This window comes from Panthera leo, chromosome A2 (assembly GCF_018350215.1).
Source record: "Panthera leo isolate Ple1 chromosome A2, P.leo_Ple1_pat1.1, whole genome shotgun sequence".
Classification (NCBI taxonomy): domain Eukaryota; kingdom Metazoa; phylum Chordata; class Mammalia; order Carnivora; family Felidae; genus Panthera; species Panthera leo.
This window is the reverse complement of record NC_056680.1, coordinates 130,298,599-130,311,907: the sequence shown is the minus strand read 5'-3', so window position 1 is coordinate 130,311,907 and position 13,309 is coordinate 130,298,599. Positions and strand designations below refer to the sequence as shown.

The window sequence follows — 13,309 nt, the reverse complement described above, 5'->3', positions numbered from 1 at the left end:
AGTCTCTTCTGTTTTGTTCCCCTCCCTGTGTTTATATTATTTTTGTTTCCCTTCCCTTATGTTCATCTGTTTTATCTCTTAAAGTCCTCATATGAGTGAAGCCATATGATTTTTGTCTTTCTCTGACTGTGATGAGAACTTTTAAGATTCATTCTCTTGGCACCTTTGAAATATATAGTACAGTGTTGTTAACTATAGTCATCATGTTGTACCTTACATCCCCTTAACTTCTTATAACTGGAAGTTTGTATCTTTAACTCAATTTCTCTACCCCACCCCACTGCCATTTCTGACTACCAGTCACATCTCTTGTTTCTATGGGTTTGGTTTTTCTTAGATTCCACATATAAATCAGATCATACAGTATTTGTCTTTCTGTCTCTGACTTATTTCACTTAGCCAAATGGCCTCAAGGTCCATCCATGTTATAACAAATGGCAGAATTTCATTCTTTTTTATGATTAAATATATATATATGTATATATAATATACACACACACAAGTATTATAATCCAATTAATTATTAGTAGTATTAAAATTATTTATACACCTTAGTACCAGAACAGATTTGTAGTATCAAGTAATACTTTATTAATTTCTTGAAAATACTGAACTTGAATAATTCTAGAAACATTTTTCATAGACACTGAAAGCTAACCATGAAAATAAAATTATATCAACCTCTTAACCATTTAAATATGTAGTAGATATCAAACATAGCATTACCGCTGGTTACTTTGATTTTACATAATGTCGAAAATACTATAAGCAGTTTTATTTAAAATTTAACATACTTTTGATTAGTTCAAAAGGAAAGGAAAGGATGAAGCAAATTCTTTTCAAAGATTACTATAAAGCTTACAAAGCATAGTGACTTACTAAACATCCTGCAACTCAGGTGTTATGAACATTCTTGAATATTTTTAAAATGATGACATTGTAAAAAAATATATAGTTATACCGCTATCAAAGACAGGTACATATAGAACATATCAATCCTAGAATTTCTGTATGGTTCTTTTTTTTTTTTTTTTTAAATAAGTAGGCTCCATGCCCAATGTGGGGCTTGACCTCATGATCCTGAGATTAAGAGTTGGATGCTTTACTGACTGAGCTACCCAGCCACCCCACTATATGGTTCTTTTTTATAGTCTCTATTTTACTGTTGAGATTTCCTTATTTGTTGAGTCACTGTCAGCATATTTTCCTTTAACTCTTTTAACATGTTTTCTTTTAATTCTTGGAACATTTTTATAATAGCCAATTTGAAGACTTTGCTCCAGCATTTGAGCTCACTCAGTCATTTTTTATTTAATGCTGTTTTTCTTGAGCATGGACCACACTTTCCTGTTTTTCTTTGTATATCTCGTAATTTTTTGTTAAAAACCACCCAATATATTTTTGATAATATATTGTGGAAACTCTTGGTTTGGATTTTCCCTCAAGGAGGGGGCGGTGGTGGTGGTGGTGGTAGTTTTTTACTAGTTTGCCTGGGCTGAATCTGTGGGATCTGCTTTCCTTGCAGTTTGCCTAGTATTGTTATTTTTATTTTTTAGGCTGGTTTCCTAGAGTCTGTCTGCTTAGCTTAGTGATCAGTGATAGCACAGGTTATACTCCAGTGCCTTAAGCCAGTTAGGCCTCCTCCACCCTCTCCCAGTGGATGTGTGTTGATTGGGGAGTGCTTTTAACACTTAGGCAGTTTTCAAGTGTGCCTCACCATTTATTTTCCATCAGACTCTCTTGGGTCTCCTGTGCATGTTCACTTAGCCTCCAGGTCAGTCAAGACTATGTGGAGACCTTACCTAGCACCTCTATGCCTTTCTCATTTCCAGGATTTTTTGGGTTAAATTTCTGACAAGTTCTCCAGTCTGCAGCTCAGCCCAACCCAAACTGCAACCTGAGGCTAGCATACCTGCTGACTTTCTGTTTGTTTTCTACTTTTACTGATGGTGCTCTGTGTGGGTTTTTTACCCTTTGTTCCAATAAAGTTAGCTCCTTCCAGCTGTGAAGCTGCTCTTTTTCACAGCCAGCCCTATTCTTGAAGAACTTCCACACCAGCTGAGCAAGGGGTGAGGGTGAGAAGAGTGGTTTCAGGCAAGAGCACCACAAATCCTCATTGTTCTTAACCTAGGATCAGCTGGTTCTCACGAATAAACATTCTCCAACTTGTTTGCCTTTGTTTGAGTCCCAAAATGGTTGTTTTTGATGATTGTGTCCAGTTTTATAGTTGTTTCTTGAGGAGTAGATTTGCCAGCTCTACCCTGGCAAAGTCCAGAAATTCCTGTCTCTGGTTTAATTTTAATGGAGAGAAATTAGTTTGGCTTTAAGTATTTTAAAGAAAGTATCCAAATATGATTGTTACAGGTCAGGATTTACTTAGTATTGAAATTAAACATTGAAATGAGTTAACTAGCATGGCTAGGCTTAGACTTTCTTTATTCTAAAAACTCTGAACTCTGTTATATACCATCTGGCCCCAATATGTGTATGTAGACATTACTCTTCCTGCTTGTCTTACCATTTTTGCAGCCTTTATTCTAGTCATATGGAACTGTTTAAATTCCCCTCGTGGTACATGCTTGGTCTCAATTTCTGGTTGCAAGTACAGTGTATCCTCTTTCTGATAAACTATTCCTCTATTATATTAGGCTATATTTGAAGCATCTCCTTCCTGAATTTAACTTGAACTTCCCAGAATTGATACTCTTTGGTACTAATATTAAACCTTCTTTATAAATAACTCTATTAAAGTACTTATTATATTAAAGTCCTTATTTAATATTTCTCTTAACTGCAAATGAAATAAGATCACATGTAAATTTGCATGTAATGAATGTTATAGATGTAGAAAAATTATTGCTCAATCCCAGTTACATTTAGGCACATTTCTTTCCAGTCTTTTTCATAGACATTGTTTTTTACACAATAGAGACCATGTAGTATAAAGAATTTTGCAAACTGCTCTTCCCATGCTATTAAAACACTCATTCTGCATTATGTTTCACACAAAAATCTACCACTGTATATGTCCAAATATAAAGTGATTCTGAATACAAAATAATACTCTGTTTTCCCTGAGTGAATCGTAGTCTCGTCTCATCTCCTTTCCTCTCCTCTCTCTTTTTCTTTTTTTCTCTCAGACAGGTAGATGAAATATTCAAAAGTCAAATGTTTATTTATTTATAGTTATTACTATATGGAAAGATACACATCCTTTACCATCCAAATCTATTTGGCTTCTGACTTTGGAAAGCAAGTTTAGATAGCAAGGGTTATCTTTTTCTCAGTCTCATCTCAAAATATGTATTCAGATCATTGTGATTTCTAGGTGCAAATAACAAGGACTAACGTAGCAAAAATACCTGCTTTTTTGTACTTATATTTCATGAAAACCAAATGTTTGTTACTGCTAGAGCCCCGTTTTAAGTCCTCTATATCTCAAATTTGAGATGTGATACTTCTTTAATCTGGATATAATGTGATTGCTGGAAATTTTATCCCAAGTCCCAATTAACACCCATTCCTCCTAAGGTAGCTATGTCCCAACTGTCTTTAACTTGTACATATATACTTGTAATTGATACAAAATAAGTACTTACTTTGCTGCCTTTTAAAAGTATTTATATTTTTTGAGAACATTCATCAAATAGACCATATTCTGGGCCATAAAACACCTTAACAAATTTTAAAAGGTAGACCATCATGGAAAGTATTTTCTCAGACTGTAGTAGCAGAAAGAGAGCCAGAAAATACCAAAACATTGATAAATAACACATTTCTAATTAGAAATTAGAAAATTTCAAAATATTGTACACCAAATGAAAATGAAAATGCATCCTAGCAAATTCATGGCATGTGGTGAAAGCGGGGCTTGGAGGGAAATTTATAGTATTGAGTACATAAATTTTTTTTAAAAAGATTAAAATCAGTTCTCTAAGTTTCTACCTCAGGAAACTAGCAAAACAAGAACAAAATAGATCCAAAGTAAGCAGAGGTAAAGAAAATTACAGCAGAAGTCAGTGAAATTGAGAATAGGAAAGTGGTTGAGAAAATCAGTGAAACTGAAAGCTGGTTTCTTTGAACATTAATAAAATTGATAAACCTCAGACCAAGCTAACCAAGAAAAACAAGAAGGAGAAACACAAATTACTAATATCAGAAATAAAAGAGCAGCCATCACTACTGATCTCATGGACAGAAAGGATAATATTAAGAATATTATGAATAACCTGTGCCCACAGATTCGATAATTTAGATAAAATGGACCAATTCCTTGAAAGACACAGTCTACCAAAACTCACACAAGGGGAAATAGATCATCGGAATAAGTCTGTATATGTATCAAAGAAGTTGAATCAATAATGAACAGCCTTCCAAAACACAAAGCACAAGGCCCAGTTAGTTTCACTGGTGAAATCTACCAAACATTTAAGGAAAAAACTGATAACACTTCTCTGCTGTCTGTTCCAGAAGGTAGAATCAGAAGGAACACTTCCTAATTCGTCCTGTGAGGCTGGCAGAATGTAGTTTAAGATGTTGAACCAAATTTCCTATTATCCGTTCTGAAGTGAAACTGACGTGTTCCTGACTAACTGTATAAAACATGATTAAATAATGACTGTATTATTATCTGTATTTGGGGGCTAAGTTATGCCTTAGTTGGCTTGTAATGGAAACAAACCTAAGGTGAGAAGGAAACTGGAGAACTCCTCTAGTTGATGATGTTGCTTTTTAATATGATCTTTATAAGAAAACATCTACCAATTAAAATTGTAAAACTGTACTTCGGTGTATAATTACGAAATCTGTACTAAATTTTTTGCCCCCCCCCCCAATGTAGCTTGGTTTTATGTGAAGTTACATTGTGTGAAGTCGTTTTGAGATGGTTTTTCTTCAGTACTACTTTATTGCTCAAAGGAAAGAAACCGAGAGGGCTCAATAATGTAGACTTTGTAAGAACTCAAATGCCCTTTTTTGAAGGCTAATATGGTATAAAGAATCTTGCTTTATATACATTATTCTTTTGTTGAACATTTAGGTTTTCTTTCTTACATTTTATCTCAGAATTAAGCATCTTTTTGTGCTTAAATTGTTATGCTTTGGGGATGAATTCCCAGGAATGAATTGCTGGGTTAAGAGTACAAGTGACTCAAGGTGGTTGTACATATTACTGAATGACTTTCCAGAAAAATAATACTAAATCCATTACTTCTGGCAGTATGAGTGTCTGTGTTGCCAAGACTTATGGGCATGGAGTATTTTTATTTTTTTAATTCTCTATTAATGTGATGGAATAAAATGACATCCCATTGTGTTAATATGCATTTCTAACAGATACATAAAATAAAACACCAGGGAAAGGAAATTTATAAAATAAAAGAAAGTCTATTAAATCAGGAAAATAACATTCACTCCATGACATTCTAGTATTTGACATAGCAGAAACATGGCACACATGCTGCCATTATACTTTCCAAAATCCATGATAGATGAAGCTAAGTGGATCTTTCCTACAGATCTTGTACTTGGCCTCAGAATCTTTTTCACACAGTACTTAAAAAGCCATTACCAACTAGTCAGTATGAGAGAAGAAACTCCTCTGCCATTTATGTCCATTACCCTTGCTGTACATAGGACCATAGTTTTGACTCTGTGTTTCTTAGCAGCTGGGGCCATCTGTAGGACCATGTCTTTGTTTCTTTTTTTGAGAATTACTGTTTATGTCATTTGCTTGCTCAAGTATATCTGAAGTATTTATCAATTTGTATGATCTCTTTTCACTACTCAGTAACTTGATATTTAGTTATTGGGGTAGGGACTTAACATGTTTTATGGGTGGAAGGAAAAGAAGGAAGAAAGGACATATTTAGAACAGTACAATCACGTTTTTATAATTATCTACTTGGAACTTTGTTAACTGGTGGAAAGCGGGATGGAAAAGGTGGTGTCACTGAGTGAAAGGAAAGACTGTAAAGACTATTAAATGATTGCTCCAAAACCAAGAATCTTACTATAGGCCTTATCTCTATTCTGCCTTAGGAGGTAAGAAACTGGACATATTCTTAAAAGGTTTGTGACAGAGGGAATATAATACTAAAGAAGACCTAATTAGATCTATTAATACTGGTTTGGGGAGTTCAGTTTATCACAATTAAATAGTGATTTTGAATACCATTTTGATATTCTTTTTTTTCCCTTAAGTGTTAGTTTAGTTTCTACTCAGTTTTTCCATTCACTTAGTTTATTTTCTTGAGCTTTTTATTTTTAATTTTTTTAAATGTTTATTTATTTTGAGAACGAGAGAGAGAGCAGGGAGGGGCAGAGAGAGAGTGAGAGAGAGCATCACAAGCAGGCTCCACACTGTCAGCACGGAGCCTGATGTGAGGCTCCATCTCACAAACCATGAGACCAAGACCTGAGCCAAAATCAAGAGCTGGACAGTTAACCAATGGTGCCACCCAGGTATCCCTGGGCTTTTTAATATTGAAGGTTATTTTAGTAAGTAAAAGGTTTTATAGTGGTAAAGGAGGAAGTTAAATGTCTTCTGAATGTAATTCGGTACATAAATTAAAAATTTTAAGTGTTTCATTTGTGGTTTTTAATAGTGTTTTGCTTTTAGTTTGAAATGTATTACATATCAAAGTACGTATACAATTACAAATTTGAACCTCAAAAAATAAAATTCATTATTTTACTGAAATATTAATAGAGCAAAATTATGATTATACATATCAGATCTGGAGTTTTAGTAATATTATCAAGTCCTATTTAAAGCCATGTATATTATAGTGTTTCTGAGCTGTTTCTATGGAAACAATGTGTATTACCAATTCCAAATTATAAAGTTTTCCTCCATAGATTTTCTTGGTTTAAAATAATGTATCTTGAAGATTATGAATAAGCTGACTGTAAATAACCCATGCTTATCAGTTGCTCCTTTCTAAAAAGTCAGAAAGATAGCTCCTTTCCCAATTTTAGCACTGGCTCAGAGAATAAACTTGAGAAAATATCTAACAATCCTGGGTCTCCTTTTCTTTATAAAAATAATACTCTATAATCTTATAGCTATTTGAAAAAAAAGTGGGAAGAGCTATGTATAAAATCCCCAAAGCTCTGAGCTTTCAGATAATGATCCAAAGTACTAGATGTTGAGAATGAAAGTAGTGAGGATTATATCAATTCAAAACATAATTTGGATAATAGTTCAGTTGACAAATCATCATGAGAATACCATGATCTAGAATTCTATAACTTGACTGTATGTAAAAGAAAATGATGACTACAAAATGTTTTCTATCAAAATAAATCCTGTCTGGAGAGATGCTTAAAGTAAATGTGCTTCCTTCCTTACTAAAACATATAGCATTCAAAACAATTTTTTTCTGTTAACCTTAGTTTATAAGATTCTTAATGTAGTTCTGTATACTGTGTGTTTTCAGCTATTAAACATTTAGCATCTATCTAAAACAAGTTATTATTTTAGTAACTGGAATTGAATCTAATGTGATCTAATAAAAATATATAAAGCTAATGAGATTTACATGTGAAATTTAAGAAAGATAATTTAGGAAATGGAGTTTTCATTTTTTAACTAGCAAATTACTATTTTCTAATGAATTACCTAAAACCCCTTCCTGAAACAAATATCAATGAATGTTATTCATTTTATGGGAGTGTCAGAGGCATGTGCTGTCATTATGTACTTACGAGTCTTAATGGTAATTTGGTGGTTATTGACAATCAACTTCTTCCATATAACTTCTCCTTATCAATGCAATGTTATCTTTCAAAAATGAAGTCTTCATGGGGTGCCTGGGTTGCTCAGGAGGTGGTGTCCAACTCTTGATTTTGACTAAGGTCATGATCTCACAGTTTGTGAGTTTGAGCTCTGCGTCAGGCTCTGGGCTGACAGCATGAAGCCTACTTACGATTCTCTCTCTCTGTCTCTTTCAAAATAAATAAACTTAGTTTTCATCTTAATTCATGTGCTGTAAGAACATGTCGTCTTATCAGTCCATTTACTTGTGCCTTTCTCTTAGCAAGCAATACATTCCCTTTCTCTGCCTGTCTCTTAAGTGCTGGTCCTGGGGCTCTCCACACTTAGCATATCCTGCCATGAAAGCTTAATTTACTCCCATAGCTTTGGTTAACATATGTATGCCGATGATTCCAAATCTGTATCTCCACTTCAGATCTCTTACCTGAACTTCATATATCTAGTTACATACTAGACATCTCTGTGTTTGTGCCTGTGAGATATCATGACTGAGCTAGTTTTCTCCCCTTTCCTGCTCTCTGAACCACCAAAATCTGTTCCTCTTCCAGTGCCCACTGTTTCATTAAACGTATCTGTATGCCCAAGCCAGAAACTTTAAGATGTGTTCTTGACTCCTTCCCTTCTCTGACTTCCCACATGTAGTTAGTCACCAAGTCTTACTCTCAGTTCCAAGTATCTTAGATACTCTCAGTATCTAAGCTGTCAATATTATGTCGTCCTCTTATCTCTACCGTCATCTCTTAGCAGGGTTATTGCAGTAGTCTCCTACTTGCAGTTTTATTCCAATCCATTCTCCACAGTACAACATGAGAATTGTGTTGAAAAACACAAATCTGATAATACCAACTCTCTTACTTAAAATTTTTCAGTGATTTCCCTTTTCCCTTGAGATAAAGTTCAAACTGCTATTGTGACATAAAAAAATCCTTCTTGATTGACTTGTATCTCCCTCATTTCTCAGTACTTTTTTCTTTTTAACTCTACAACTAAATAATAGCAATCTCCCTTTTATTCATGTAGAGTTCCAGCTCCTGCACTGTTGTTATTCCTTCCGCCTAGAAATTGTCTCACAACCCTTCGTTCATGCCTATCACCTGAATAATTTACTGTTTATTCTTATCGTATTTTTTTCTTAAATTTTTTTAACATTTATTTTATTTTATTTTATTTTATTTTATTTTATTTTATTTTTTGAGAGACAGATACAGAGCACAAGGGGGGAGGGGCTGAGAGAGGGACACACACACAGAATCCAAAGCAGGCTCCAGGCTCTGAGCTGTCAGCACAGAGATTGACATGGTGCTCAATCTCAAAAACCACGAGATAATGACCTGAGCCAAAGTCGGATGCTTAACCGACTGAGCCACCCAGGCACCCCTTACAATCTTAAACATCCAGCTTTCTCAGGAAGAACTTCCTTTACTCCTAGACTGACTTGATATCGTCAGCAAAGCCATGTAGTCCTCTATTATAGCAGGTCTGAAAGTATGGTCGGTCCATGGATCTCTAGGAGTCTCTGAGACTTTTTGGGAAGAGCTGTGAATTCAAAGTATTTCCACATTAATATACTTGCTTTTTTTCCTGTGGTCATTTGTACTGACAGTCCAAAAGCAATGGTGGATAAAACTGCTGACACCTTAGCACAAATCAAAGCATTGGCACCAAACTATATTAATAGTCACTGTATTCTTTACTGTGCACTCACAATTTCAAAAAAGGCCACTTTCACTTAAGACTGTCATGGAGGGGTGGGTGCACCTGGGTGGCTCAGTCAGTTAAGAGTCAGACTCTTTACTTCAGCTCAAGTCCTGATCTCATGGTTCCTGAGATTGAGCCCCACATCGGGCTCTGTTCTGAAAAGTACAGAGCCTGCTTGGGATTCTCTATGCCCCTCCCCTGCTTGCGCCCTCTCTCCCAAAAATAAATAAATAAACTTTAAGGAAAAAAAAAAAAGATTGTCATTGATGCAGCAGTAAAAGTTATAAATTTTATGAAACAACTTATGAGCAGTCGTCGCAAATCGTCTGTTTAACATGCCATGTGATGAGAAGTAAACAAAAAGTGCTTTTGCTGCATACTAAAATAAAACCATGATGTCATGATGATGATCCAGCTATTTTCTTTCCAGCCAAACATTAGAAATTTGTAAAAAAAGGAAAGGAAAACACTTCTTCTCACTAAATTTTTTTTAGGAAATTGGTTGTTTTTTTTAAAATAAGTATATATGATTTTATTGTTGCTATTTTTATGAATAATTTTTAAAATTGTCAGCTATAGTTTCTAATATGGTTAATATCAATAATTAAAACACACATTAACAATGATTCTTTGGGGTCTTCAGTAATTTTAAGAGTGCAAAGGGGTTCTGAGACTAAAACTTTGAAACCCCTGCTCTAACACATTGTATTTCCCTGATTCTGTTCATGGTTTCTTTCCTCTTAGACCACACTGTAAACTCTGAAGATAACATCCACACTGCTTTGTGGATAACTCAGCTCCTAGCATAGTGTCAAACACACATTAGGCCCCCAATAAGTATTCCATTAAATTAATGAATTCAACAAGCACGTGTTGATTATTATTATCTTGCATATTGTTGAAAATGTGAATCTAAAGGTAAGAAAGGAGTTCAGAAATCAGGAAATAGATGTAGAAGTCTAATCTGCAGTTGGGATTTTTTTGATTGGTGGAATGACACAGTGCCTTTTGGGTATACAGAATATCACCAGAATCAGTCTGGAGAAAGATGGTAGAGTAAAAAGAGAAGAGAGGAAAACCTTAATTATGGAACTTTAGGGAATGCTCACATATAACAGGAATGAAAAGGAAGCTCCAGTGAACATAAGAATTGAGAAGGATAATCATCAATAGGATGCTGATTAAGAGGACTGTTCATTGGAAGTTTATAGAGGAATGATACTCTAAGAGAAGCGTGAAAGCAAGTAGAAGGGTTAAAATAGGGTATCTTTAGGGAAATTCAGATCATTTCTACCCAAGTGACTACAATACACATTTTATTTTGTACTTTAAGTCTACAGAGTAAATTTTTTATTATCTTGGATCACTGAAATAAGAACTCAACTGCATTTATTTTTAATGTGAATACAACAGCATTAACAAAATTGGGGAATGGAGAAGAGTAGCACTTGGCTAAAGCCAAGGAAGAGAAGTGTGTGTGTTTGGGTGTGTGTGTATGTGTGTAGTTGGGTGGGTTGAAGAATAAATCATGTTTTTAGTGCTACAACTTTAATCATCACCTCCTTCTTATCTTTAGAAGGATCACTTTCTTAATAAATAACCTCCTGTTTAGTACTTCTCCGAAAGAAATACTTTTCTTAAAGGCTCTGCTCTTATTTCCCATCATTTGTATATAAGTCTTTCTGGTCCGTAATTTTTTCCTTTAATTTCTTAAAATTACTAATCTTACTCAGAGAACAGATTTTCCTTTAGTTATTGCCATCCTGTCTAGTTAATTAGGATAACTTGGTTTCTTGGTATTAAACTTCAGAGAACATTTACTAATTTTATATGGGGTGTTGGAGAGTGATACTATTTATGTTTTGCCTTTTTTTAAAAATTAAATCACTTGCATTTTGATAAATATAACTCCTTCTTCATCACAGGATTTTGATATGGAAGTGTCAAAATATTGCTGTAGTAACTGTCATGATTAAGGATAGTCCTGTGCAGATTTTTGGTAGGGATGCAATACATATAATACCAGTTTTCAGAGATTTTAGATAAATCTAGATACATTTCATGCTAGAGTATACTGAACATAGATGGATACATCTAACCAAGACAATGAAGAATCATACTCAGTTATTAAAAGAGAAAGTCAGGGGTGCCTGGGTGGCTCAGTCAGTTGAGCTTCCGACTTCAGCTCAGATCATTATCTCACAGATCGTGAATTCACGCCCCAGCTCAGAGCCTGGAGTCTGCTTCCAATTCTGTGTCTCCCTCTGTCTGTGCCCCTCCCCTGCTCACACTCTGTCTGTCTCACAAAAAAATAATAATTATTAAAAAAATGCTTTTAAATAAAAGGGAAAGTCAGTTAAGACATAGTTTAACTGGTGGAATGTTTGACCATTAATTTGTACTATAAATTTTACTTTGTTACCCTGCCTATCAGTAGGGTGACCTTATGCCCTGGTTTGTCTTGTACAGTGCTGGTTTATGCTTATTAATAGTGCTTCCTTTTATTTCAGAAGTGTCCAAGTTTGGACTATATACTATATGATGATCCTACCTATTAAACACAGAGCCCACCATATAACCATAGCTTCATTAGATATATACAGTAAAAAGGGATAGATTTAGAGAGTAGACAAAAAAGATAAGTAAATGGACATCATGACTTAGCTGATGACTTCACTTCTCCCAAGAAGTGAGAGAATTGGGTAATTTTTTTTCATGGCTTAGAAGAACAAGCAAACAGAAAAGAGAGAGACTATTGGAATTGAACACAGACATTCAGTCTGAAAATCTATAAGTGAAAGTGAAAGAAATACAGTGGAGTGACACATCATGTGGCCTCAGCAATCAGAACACCTGAGCAGGTATATTTCTAGTCATTCAAAAAAATATATGCTGAGTGTTACTGTATTTCTAGTTCCTTGTGCCAGGTAACATGGAAAATAGAAGAATAAAGGTAAGATTTTTTAAAAAAACATAGCATAATACTAAAGGCGATAAATATGTAAAAGTACTAGGTGGTTTAGTTTACATTTAATTCTTCAACTGCATACGTTTGTATTTGTTACTCATGGTTGCTTAATAGTAAATGCATTAGTTTGCAAGTGTAAGGTGTTCTTACAGCAAAATCATAATTTTCAAAGTTTTGCTTATAAATATTAATAATAGTCAAACTAATGGATTTGTTTGCATTTCAATTTAAACAGTTCTTTTTTGCTGAGTGCAGGAAAAAAAAGATCTTGTGCTTTTGAGAATCATTGTGCCATGTTTTATCATTTTCCCATCCAGGAGTATTATTCAAAAAAAGTTTTGACACATGGAAATCACATTACAGTAGCAAGGAAAAATATGTGGAACAGATTAATTTTACTTAGACTCCCAGTGTACTAAGTGGCATTATGCCTATAGACCTATAACCTCTTTTATACAGGTAGTTCTTTTTAATCCATATAGAATTCCTGAAAAATGAGTCAAATGAAATCATGTAAGAGTTGGACAGTTAGAAGAGGGTTTTTATTCCTGTTCTCTTAAAAAAGAAAATTCTTAATTATACCTCATGCTTTAAGCAGAATTAGTGACAATATATTTCTAGTATGTTACACATGTTCTTTAATAATTATAAAATTGAGTATACAGTTTAATTTTAACTTCTCAATTATATATCCAGTTGATATAAAATTGAGAGGTTAAAAATTCACTAAGCAGGCTTAATGAATTTTATCTTTGTCTCAGTTGTACTAAGACTGATAACTTAGTTCCTTATCACTGGCATTTTAATTTTCCCTCTATGTTTAAAATAATGGACGTGCAATAAATTGGATTTAATTGACAATGGCA

General features: G+C 34.2%; 1 protein-coding gene across 1 annotated transcript in view; it reads left to right on the top strand.

Moving 5' to 3' along the window:
- BMT2 (base methyltransferase of 25S rRNA 2 homolog) overlaps positions 1 to 13,309 on the top strand; it is a 93,689-nt gene that overhangs the window by 32,479 nt on the left and 47,901 nt on the right. The window lies entirely within an intron of this gene.